Source organism: Pogona vitticeps, chromosome 2 (assembly GCF_051106095.1).
Source record: "Pogona vitticeps strain Pit_001003342236 chromosome 2, PviZW2.1, whole genome shotgun sequence".
Taxonomy (NCBI): domain Eukaryota; kingdom Metazoa; phylum Chordata; class Lepidosauria; order Squamata; family Agamidae; genus Pogona; species Pogona vitticeps.
The window spans coordinates 164,621,441-164,633,449 of NC_135784.1; the positions used below are offsets into that span (position 1 = coordinate 164,621,441).

The 12,009-nt window shown below is 42.7% G+C and overlaps 1 protein-coding gene across 2 annotated transcripts in view; it reads left to right on the forward strand.

Moving 5' to 3' along the window:
• AGAP2 (ArfGAP with GTPase domain, ankyrin repeat and PH domain 2) overlaps positions 1-12,009 on the forward strand; it is a 147,751-nt gene that overhangs the window by 55,685 nt on the left and 80,057 nt on the right. The window lies entirely within an intron of this gene.

Here is a 12,009-nt window from a genome sequence, read left to right on the forward strand (position 1 = left end):
AGAATGGAGCAAGTGACGATGATTATGTGTTTTTAAAGTCAGTTTTGACTTGTGGGAACCCTCCCAGTGTTTTATCAATATAAAGTAGTCAGAAACAGTTTTCCAGTGTTTCCTACTGGTGGTGCTCTGGAACTGTGCACCTTGCCTGAGGCTGCACAGGTGACATGTAACCCCATCACTCTCACACATCCAGTTGATCTTAGCTAGCCCCTTTTTTGAGAGGCACCAGTGGGGATCTGAATTTCCAAGAAATATCAATACTGTATTGTACTACAGTGGACCAAAGTATTAAGAGGTGTTTCTTCCTTGTGTGTGTGTGTTTAGTCGTTTAGTCGTGTCCGACTCTTCGTGACCCCATGGACCAGAGCACGCCAGGCCCTCCTGTCTTCTACTGCCTCCCGGAGTTGTGTCAGGTTCATGTTGGTTGCTTCGCAGACACTGTCCAGCCATCTCATCCTCGGTCGTCCCCTTCTCCTCTTGCCATCACACCTTCCTTACTTACAGTTTTTGCTCCTCTGGGGCTTGCACTATTCCTTTCTCAGACCCCCCAAACGCAGATGTATTTTGTAAGCACAGTTGTTCTAGTTACTAGTTATCTAGTTGTTTTCCACTCCATCATCATGAAAATAAGCTGACCAGATGAGAATTTTGAGGGGCTCAAAATCAGGGCTCTACAACTACTCAGTTCTACAGTAATGTTATTAGAAATGTTTTTGTCATCCATACAGTGTTCTTGTCTTACTTCACACAGTGCTGACTTTCCACTCCTTTTTGTACACCTGGAAAGCATGAGAGGGTTTTTTTGTTTTTGTTTTTCATTGCTACGTACCCTGCAGATTACAGCACTTCGCATTTGAAGCTGATGTCCTGGCTGGAAGCTTTCAATTAGCACTCAAGATCCAAACAAACAAAGCTCCAGGAAAGAAATTCCAGGGGAGAAAGGAATTGATCAAATATATCTTTAAGGGTTTTAAAAGGTTTTTTTTTAAAAAGAGAAACAGCTTTTTTTAAAGAGAAGAGAAATGGATTTTTAAAGAGAAGTTTGGATATGAATTCTGGTAAACTCTGTGCTTCTTCAGCACCAGGTGGTAGACAGGAGAGGTAGAACACGTGCTCAGTCTGGAACAGCCCAGTGTCACATAGGTGAAGATTACAGGGAGCAGTTGCAAAATAAGGACCTTTTTGCTTGGTGTTTCCCTGTGTGAAGATCCAAACAAACAAGAGAAATGCCTGTTTTGTTTATTATCCCTGAGTGGCCCGGAGAGGCAAGATAGTGTAACTTGTTCTTGTTCCATTAGAATCACTGCGACAGACCATCAGTGGATATAATTAAACCAGTCTTTGCTTATTAGAAATACTAAATTCAAATGGCATTCTTGCTATAAACTGACCCACTTCTTCCCCCTTTTGGAACCAGTGAGTCCAATTGTAAGCCAGTATGTTGACAGTAAGGGGAAGAGGGAACTAAACCTCCACCTTGTGTGAGTTGACATGGTTTCTCTGACATCAAAGTTCTGTGTTTTTTAAAATAGTTGTCTTATAGGGAAATCTGTGGGATCTATGGCCAGTTTCCCTACTGACTCCTCCCTCCTGCCTTCCTCATTCCCTTTTTTTTCAGTTTAAAGGAATGAGATTTCCTGCAGTTGTAACAAGCCTTGTTCTGTCTGATCTATCAAATAAGCCCATTTTTGCCTTTCTCTTGGGGTGTTCACCATCTTTTGGCGCGCTCACACATATAGACACAGAGTTTCCTTTGATGATCTTGAATCGAGGTACATTTTACTGTTCCCACTAATGTTGATTTCACCACTTAATTATTCCTGCTGTTTTCCTACATTTTCAGAGCTTTGGTTGCTATAACAACAAAATGAAGGGATTTTTTTTAAAGTCTAAGACATATTTCTGTTAGCTCCTCTGACTCAGAAAGAAGCAGTCAGATTTGACAAGGATAGGAGTAATAGAAATGTCCAATATAAAGCATAGCTGGCAGGGACCTCTTTGTAGCATTTATTTATTTATTCATTCATTCCTAACAAAGATTTAAAATAAGAAAAAGTGTTTCTGATTTTGTGTTTTATTGTCCCCTCTGTGAATTGCAGACTGGGTTTTTGAAAGGTTCTAGTTAGCACACCATGTGTTTGGAAAAATCTGGCTTCTAATGAAACAAGGGCTGCTGAATATACTAGTTTGGTTCGTACTGAATATTCTCTTGTTTCCCAATAAATGAGGTTCATTGTGTTGACTGATATTTCTAAAAATACAGGTGACTATGTGGGGCAGGGAAGTATGGCTGACCCAAAAGTCTCTCTCAAGGAATGGAGTGGACATTAATCTCCCTGTATATGCCCTGCCTTCTTGTATATTTATTTATTTCCTAGCAGAAGATGCAGACCTGATTATGTTGACCTGAAGTAATATATTCCCAAATAACAAATCTGGCCTACTTTCTGTTTACCAGTGTTGGCCATCCAGGAAACTGGCTGGGTCAGACTGGGATGTACACCCACAAACAATAAGAACAGTAGCTTTGTCCCTCTGTTATTCCACAGCAGAATAAGCTAGTGCTGCATGGTATAAATCAGCACATGCCAGACAAGTGGATATAGGTATTAATTAATCTTGTAGGATTTTTACTGGCTCTCTGAAACTTCCCTCCATTGAAAAAGTCTATTATTTGGCTAGCATTGCCCCTCTAGAAGTGTGTTGAGAGATGCTATCAAATAATGAACAAAAAAGATAATACTGCACCAAACCCATTGACTTCATGGCCACCAATTCCCCAGATGTTGGAGAAGAAAGGTTTTCTGCACACATCTCAAGTTCTAAATATTAAAGCAGAAGAGGCTATGCTCACATACAAAAACACCCACATACAAAGCCCTCCATGCAGTGGTGGGATTCAAATACATTAACAACAGGTTCTATGTCCTAATGACAAATAAATAAATAAATAAATAAATAAATAAATAAATAAATAAATAAATAAATAAATAAATAAATAAATAAATAAATAAATAAATAAATAAATAAATAAATAAATAAATGCCCAGGACAGTGGGATCCGATGAGGGTTTCTTCCACAGTGGTCTCCCAGCGGTATGCGCAAACAGTGTATCTGTTTGGGCATACCGCTGCTGTTACCCTCACTATGGGCATGTGCCAAACACACACACACACAAACACACACCTCACAGTGGGTGCTTATGACCAAGTTTGACAGAGAAGTGACACATCTCTCCTTCCCTTTACCTCCTATTTCACCCTATAACTCACCAGCAAAAATTGCTTCCCTCCCCTTTCCTGCTCCTGAAATGACTGATAGCCCTGCTTGTTGTTACCTGGAGGCCGCCTTTATGCACCTGTTGTGGAGTTATTCCCCCCCCACACACACACACTTCCTTCTGGCTTGGAAGGTATGGTCTCTTTTCAATCTGTCACCGCTCCACCTCAACCCCACCACCTCAATCAGTCCTTCAGTTACTGACCTCTCTGAGGTCTCCTCCTCCTCCATCTTTCCCCTCCACCCTGCACCCACCGCTTCTTCTCACCAGTCGCTTTGAGGGGTGTTGGTGTTGGTGGAGGCGCTGGTGGTGATGATGGCTTCCCTCAGAGCCCTGGCAGGCTCCACCTCCCCACCTCACCCTCAGCGGCCGCTTCCAAGAGAAGAGTTTTGATTCCCCTTATCTATTTATATGTTTATGTGTTTTCCTTTCTTGGACCTGGATATATGGCCTTCAAGAATAGTAAATCTTACTAGTGTTAAAATACTGATAGCTGTCTTCCTCCTTCTAACAGAGTGGGCCATATGTGTGCCATTTGTCTCCCAAAATTGTCAGTTTTGAGGCAGGAGGAAAAGTTCTTTGCTATTCTAAATGAGGCTTGGAGGTTTGATCTCTTTGTGGTGTGAGTGACTTGTCTATTGCATACCTTGCTTGCGTGGATCAGTGAGACCGTCACTGGTTCATGCATTGGATATTCTCTCAGATATTTTTTAAAAAACTGTTTCTAGGCAGAGCAACAGTCTTATGTGGTACCTTTAACTTGAAAAAAATCATAGTAAAATGAGGACGGTTGGGTGTTTGACTGAAGCGGTCTCACTCCAAAACTTTTTCCCTCTGTGTCCTGCCCACATGCCTTGTCAATCACCACCCCTCAAGGAGTCATCCTCCCCCCTTTCCCCCCAGTGATGCCTCTGCTCTTTCCAGGGCTGTGTCTCTCTCACCCCCACCCCACCTCAGACGGCTCAGTATGGCACGGGAAGGGAGGCAGCTAATTGTGCCCCCTTCCCCCCCGCTCGTCGCTGGTCACCTGGCCCCTCCTCCTTCATTCATCTCAAGCCAGCAAACGGTTCTAAGAACCAACAGTACATTTAGGAACCGGTTCTATAGAATAGGTGAGAACCTTTTGAATCCCACCTCTGCCTCCATGGTTTGGGCCCATGTAACTTGTCAGAGCGTCTTTCCTTAATATCATCTGCCTGACCCACAAGATAATCCCAGTCAAGGCTCCTCCGGGTGTCCACCCCAAGGGGGGGGCATAAATCCTTTATATAAGAGGGTAGAGCTTTCTTTGCAGTGGCTCCAACTTTATGGAACCAGCTTCCAGAACAGCTCCATTTAGCCCCCTTCCTGTTGACATTTAGGAAGCAATTAAAGACACTGCTTTTCAGGGAGGCTTTCCACACCAACCCTAGCTGACCACTTTTCCCCCCTTTGCCCCCTCCTCAATCCCCTCCACTTTTCTTCCATCTGCTCTAGGTTTATATTATTAGTCAGTGCCATCTGTTTTTAGGGTTACTATTGTTGCTTTTAATGTTTTTACCTTATTTTTGTTTTCTATTATCTGTGTTGTAACTGCCCAGAGTAGTGCCTTGACACTAATGGGAGTGGGATACAAACTGAATGGAATGGATACATTTAATTTGGAAGAACTGAATGAATGAATAGGCAAAATCTTGCAGAAAAAACAACAACACACCTTGCCACATGGATGAATGCTGAAGAGTGTCTCCCACTGGGACACAGATTCTAGCTGGACCATCTGGAAGTCACTTAATAGACTTTGAAGCAAAGTAGGAAGAACAAAGAATAATCAAGTAAAGTGGGACTACTTGAATACAGGACAAATTTTCTGTGATTGTGGAGAAATTCAACCAGTGCAGCACTTAAGCGCATGCAGTTTATTCCCTAGCATGTGTAGAAAAGAAGATCTAGCAAATGGCCAGGATGTCATTGAAGTAGTCTGCTTCTGGTCAAAAATGGTCTGCATATCTTAAAATTTTCCTTTGTGTTTAATTTTACCTGTATTTCCTATATATATTCATAATTTTAAATTGTGCAACACTGATACGAAGAGAGAAAGAAAGAAAAGGACGTCCTCTTTATGCCAAGTCTGCACCAGCACAACAGTTCTGGTAGAGGCCTGAGGATCAGGCTGGCCCTCTCCCGATCAAGGCCTGCTAAAGAGCAAGGCCCCCAAAGGCAGTTCAGAGCAGGGGGCCGAGTTCCCAAAATGAGGGTGAACTAAGTCGCCGACTCTTTTATGAAGACAGACAGGTGTTTAGATTGCTCTGAGAAAACCCCCTCAGTTGCTCATGGGAGGCTGCGGGCAACGGGACAGGCCCTTCACCTGTGTGTAACCATGCTGACATTCCAGACGTCAAAAGCAGGCCTACTTCATTCTGCATCTCACTGTTGCCCCTGTGTATGGGCAGAGGGCAGTATTTCAGCAGCAATGCATCCAACTTTGTATCGTGGAAAAGGTGAATGCTATTCTATGCAGCTCTAGGAGTCTAGCTATGAAGTCTATGAGCCCTTCCCAAATTGCTTGGCTTGAATTTTTTTTTCTGCTTCCCAACTTGACCTTGCTTGATTAATTCCAACTCAACCTGAGTTACTCTCTGCTGTCAGTCCTGAGGGTTTGCAGGTAGGGATAACCGATTATGGGATTGTCTTTCCATAACTTTCTACCCTCGTTACCTCAGTTTTCCAGGCAGAAGCACAGCTATTTTGAAACTAATTGGATTTCCCCCATTTAAATCTGTGAAAGATGAATGAATCAAATCTTAGCCATATTGTGCAGCATATAAATTACATATGGTGTCTCTGTATATTTCTGTTTATATTCAGTAAAATGGCCAGAATCCTATGGGGTTTTACTACAAAGTGAAATAACACAGGTCACAATGGCAAATTGTAGCTTATTAACAACTTGTTGGTCGCATGCTTGGTCATGCACCTGTTCTCATGGCTGTCATGTGAACAGCTATATGACAGGCATCATATTAATCAGCTGCCACAGCTTACATGATTTTATTTATTCTGTGGTAAAACCCTAATAGGATTTCAGTCAGTATTTTCCATGACTACATTCTACATGTGGTTGTATGAATGAATCCATTTCCATAGCAGTAAATAAAATGTTGATCATGATTTATCAAAATTGAGGATCTTATCATAGCCTATGTTTGGACATATTGTGTATCCTTTGCGTTTCTCAGCCAGTGTCTCATATGGTGTATAACACCTTATTACATTGGTCTCTTGTATTAGTAGGATAATAATTATAAAATGATAGTGGCATTATTGTGTTTACATTGTTCTGGGGGCGAGTTGTATACAACTGTGTCCAATCACTGTACTGCCATTCTGGGAAGATAGAGGAATGGTGGGAATATTACTTTTACATTTTACAAAAAGAGCCTCGTGGTGCAGTGGTTAAACCGCTGTACTGCAGCCAAAAAACTGTGCTCACGACCTGGGGTTCAAATCCCAGGTAGCCGGCTCAAGATTGACTCAGCCTTCTATCCTTCAGAGGTCAGTAAAATGAGTACCCAGCTCGCTGGGGGGGGGGGGGGAGAGAGAATGTGTAGCCTGCATAATTAACTTGTAAACTGCCCAGAGAGTGCCTGAAGCACTATGGGGCGGTATATAAGCAGCACATTTTTATACAAGGACTGGTGTAGCATGGAACTGCTGTGGATCAGAGCTTACTCTTTTTCATTCTGCCTGTTTGTCACACATAAAGCGGTCATTCAAACATTCTCAGACAGTGCTAGATAAACTAGGTTCTCTCTGAGATCATAAAGTGTATACATAATAAACAATTTTTAAATTTTCCCAGATAGCTTAGTTTTTCTGGGGAACAGGAGTTGGTTTACATAGTTACCCAGATTTTCTTTTTTGAAATCAGATCTAAGCTACTAGTTCTTTCTTCTCTGTGTTTTTTCAAGCTGTAGCAATTGGTCCATGAGCTAAGGATTTGCATGGTGATGAACAACCCAAGAGGGGAAAGGAGGGAGGAAGGATGGATTTGTGCAATTTTCAGGTATATAAAAAAGAAACAAAAAACAGCATTCTAATAACTGAGCTTCTAATTAAAATTGGAATTTAGGACTGAAAGGTCAGTCTTTTCAGTTCATGTTGTCCAGAGCAATGACAAGCCTCTGCAGTAGTTTGACAGAATTCAGGTCTACTCAATAAATTATACTAGTCAAGACAATAAACCTGGATCAATAATATTATTTTCTGTAAAGATGAAGTGAAACTGTCTGCAAAACTTTTCAATGACCTCAATAACAATGAATATTCATATAGGGACTGAACTTTCAGTTTATTCCATGAAAATGAAAATTTAAGGTTTTAAAAATTTTCTTTATATGATTTGATAGAAAACTTAACATTTTCAAGTCATAATTAATACACTGATCACTAAACCAGGTATTTCTGAGAAGGAAGGCATGGAATTGGTGGAAATCCTTTTAATAAGCATTCAAAAGTATAAGAAAACTATATTTTTCCCCATGGTTTATGTATCTACTTGTGGTCAGAGGTTCGGAGTTCAATTCCCTACTGTGTCTCCTTGACCAGGGCTGAACTTGATGATCCATAGAGTCCTTTCCAGCTCTGCAGGTCTAAAATGGTGATGATTATAAAATGCTGATTTTAAATTAGTTGTGTAACACAATATTAAGTGCACAGTAGTTGGATGCTGGGATGTTTTACTATCAAGAGGGTTAAAAAGCTGATTACTTGAGGCATAATTATATGGATACGGCAGAGATAACCTGAGGATGAAAAGAATTCTGCCCCTATGCAAACATGAAGCATAGAAATTATTGTTGCATTTGCGCTGATTTCTGGTGCAGACTATCCAGCCCTGTTATTTGTACATGAATTCTCAACTACAGCTAGTCTTGGATACTCTGAGGAGCCTGTGTCTCCATTCTGCATTTGTACACATCTCTGGCTTAACTGACCTCTAGGTTTCTGCTGGTGTAGTTAGTACTAGAGGTGCATCATAACAGACCTATGTTCAGTTTTTGTGTGTACATTAATTTCACATGTTGAGGAGCAAGATGGTTTTTGACCAGATTAACTGTGTATTTCCCACTTATTGCGCGGTGCTGTGTCTGCAAACCACAGGAACCCTGCAGTGGTAGCAAATATGCACACGTGGGAACATGCATAGGAAATGAAACCTCCCTTTCAAGCCAGTGTGGGAGCTTGTTACTCAGGTAGAGAACTGTGGCTATTATGTGTCTGTGATGTCAGTACGGTTGGCTAGAATTGCTTCCTCGGCACATTGAAAAAGGAAGCAGCCAGTGTGGAGCATTCTGCTTTTTGAACATGAATCATTTTCAGTGCTGCCGCCAGTTGGGACATTTAGGTGCAATTAGCATTAATTGGTCCTTTTGCTGGCCACGTCAGAAAGACTGGCTTGACCAGCACATTCAGAAGCCCTTGTGGAGGGTGTAGTGCAGGCATTGAGGGTGAGATGGGTGCTGGCTTAGCTGTTACTCTAAAAGCATAAGAGGCAGCAGGGAAGGCTTCTTGATATGACTGGGACACACTGAGCCAGCTGTCTAGCTGGGAATCAGGGAACATCTGCAGGTCATGTATACATGCTGCTTTACAATCAGCCATTTCCCCCCTTTAGGTACAGGAAATGCCACCATTTTTGTTCATTTATTTCACTGTGGATTTCTAGCCCGTCTTTGAAGCAAATTCCAAGGGTGGTTTACAATAATACAATAGAAATTACTAAAAACAGATCTGCAATATATTGAAAACAGCATAGCTAACGAAAGCACCATAAAACCAACATTAGAGATTAAAAGGTTTAAATGAAAAAGGGGTATCAAAATTACATCAAAGTGGATGCTGTCTGACCTTCCCTATGGAGAACACTCCAGAAATGGGATGCCATCACTAAGGAGGTCCTTTCCTTGATAACTTGCACTTCTGGATGTAGTGGTCCCCAACCTTGGGCCTCCAGATGTTCCTGGCCTACAACTCCCAGAAGCCTTCACCACCACCTCTCCTGGCCAGGATTTCTGGGAGCTGAAGTCCAAGAACATCTGGAGGCCCAAGGTTGGGGACCACAGCGCTGGGACACATATGGAAGACAGGTGGTTTCCCAGGTACATAGGTTCCCAAGCCAATAAGACATAATAAGACATTTAAAGTTCAAGACCAGCACTTTGAACTTGGCCTAGAAATCAGCTGGGAGTTGGCAAAGGATTGTCCTAAGATGATTGTACTGCCAGTGACTTATGGATTCATTTTTGCCAACTCGAGGGGCGAAATGTCTCCTGTGTTGAACAGAAGGCTCACTCCAGTGTGAGATAAAAACAGATAGCACCAAGGATAAGAGCCTTTTAAACATGACTGGGATCTCTCAAAATCCCCCCCCCCGCCTCTTGCTGTTGTTCATAGCTAGGAGTCTGCTGTTTGTCTATCAGATGCTCCTATTTATCAAATACCACAAGGAATGCTGTATTTATTACTCCCTTCTCCCATCCCTTCTCCCAACTGTGATGTAAACAACCTGTTTAGGAACATTGTCAAGATAAGCAACACGACTCATAATGCCTTTAGCCACAATGAACATCGTTAATTAGCACAAGCAAAAATACAAGATCGTGTTCCTGTTTATTTTGCAACAGTCAAGGCAATCCTCTCCTCTTGAAACTGTGTTTAGTTCCCTCTTAATTTCTATCTCTGTATATTCTTTAATATTGAACCATTTTGACATGATGATGATATGGCTTGGACTGCTGCTCCTCGTCTTTCTGAGCACAGTGGTCTTTCAACTGACCTGATAATGTATTTTGAGATTATGCTAAGTGCCATCAAGTCACTAGATGGCCGGGATATATATAAATAAATAAATCTTATTGCGTCTCTAGTAGGATTTTCAAGGGATGCTATGTATTTAAGGAATGTCTTACCATAGTCAGCTCTCAGTGAGTTATTAGGTCAAATGGGGATTTGAACCCAGGCCTTCTGAGTTTTAATTCGACATTCTATCCACTTCACTGGCTCAACACAATTCTGGTCAGATGTATGGCTTTTTAAAAATAACTCCCAGAATTCCCTAGGGAGCTTGGCCAGTGGAATTCTGGGTATTGTCCGAAAACACAGATCAGCAAACTTGACTGCAATTATGTCCCAAACATGCCTTAACTTGGTTGACAGATCAATATCTTTCCAGGATGTTGTTTTGTATTTTTGTATTTCCAGAATACTGTGTAGTGGCCAGTTTAAAAGTGAAATAAACAAGCAGAGTGGTGAACTGTGATCATAACAAATATTAAGATACTTATTGTTACAGTATTGAGTATATTTTATTGTCCATTCTATGTTCTGCAAATCGGCTTGAGTAGTGTCTTCACTAAGTCAGGCACTATATAAGCATTATAAATCCCTACATACAACATGTACATAATGCAGCCAGCTGACCAAGTTCTATAATCTCCCCAGTTAAAACAGATGTGAGTAATATAGGCAGCAAATTGCTGCACCAAAGCAGGGAAGAACTCTGGGAAACTCTGCCACTGCTTCTGGATGGCATATTGTGCCACCAGTACAGGTGCCTTTAAAAACAAAAGTTTTGGGGGGCCACCTGTGGCAGCATGACACCACCCTGCCTAAGACGAGTAAGCAGAGATCCAGTGTGCTTTCCAGGCAGCTTGTTAAAGAGATATGATGTTGAGAAGAAAATTATCTGCGGTTGGAACCACACCTCTTATTCTGAATCTTGAGCTCTGTCCTGTATGGAAATGGACGGGAGGACCAGTAAGTGCTGCTGGGGAGGCCAGACCGGAAAGCTGATGGGAGGAAGCGGTGCCACCACCGCCACCTGTAGCTCTGCAGGCCGCCTGGCCTAACAGGCTTTGCTCCTTTAATTACCCTGATGATCCCATAGCAGGTGGCGATTTGAGCACATTAGCTGCATCACCAGCTAAGCCTCCAGATGTTGGGCCTCCCCAGCTGTTCGCAGCTGATGGCCCGGGTGACCTTGTCCATGGGGCCAACGAAAGAGGCTGATGATTGTAGCCCCGCATCGCAACCTATCTTTAGACAAAATACAAGTGCAAGAATAGGCGATACCTTTATAGATAAAAAAAAAACCTGCGCGCCCTTTTCTTTTTTTTTTTTTAATTTGGCCAGCACCGGAAGGGCGTATGAGGTTCAACCATGACCCGCCTTGAGAAAGGTCCGCCCAATGTTGTGCCTGGTGAGTGATCGCTGAGAGCGGCGATCTGTGGCGTCTGGAAGGTCTCTTGCATGAGCAGGCGGCGGTTCTGTATGATCCAGTCCGGGTTTTCTACGCGTCTGGGCAGGAATCATTTACTTCTTGGCTTGCGCGTTTTCAATGTGATAACTCTCAGGATCGCTCTTTTTTTTTCTTCCCTCCACACCCTTGATCCTCCTCCTCTTTTCCCCATTTTCATTTTCTGTTCCTCGGATCCGTAAGGGGATCCTCGCTCCTGGAGAGCTGCTGCCCCCAGGACAACCTCACCCCGAGCCCCATCAGCGGAAGGGTTTTGCAGCCTCTGCTGCTGACATAGCTTTGGTTATTTCTCTCTCACACACACATGCACACACACCCCACCGCCGTTGCCACGCTCTCGCACGCCCTCCTTCCACCTTGATCGCCGCATTTCTGCTCGCCACCAGCCGCCGCTGGCGCCCAGCTCACGGAACCGCGGCGAAAATCCCCTCT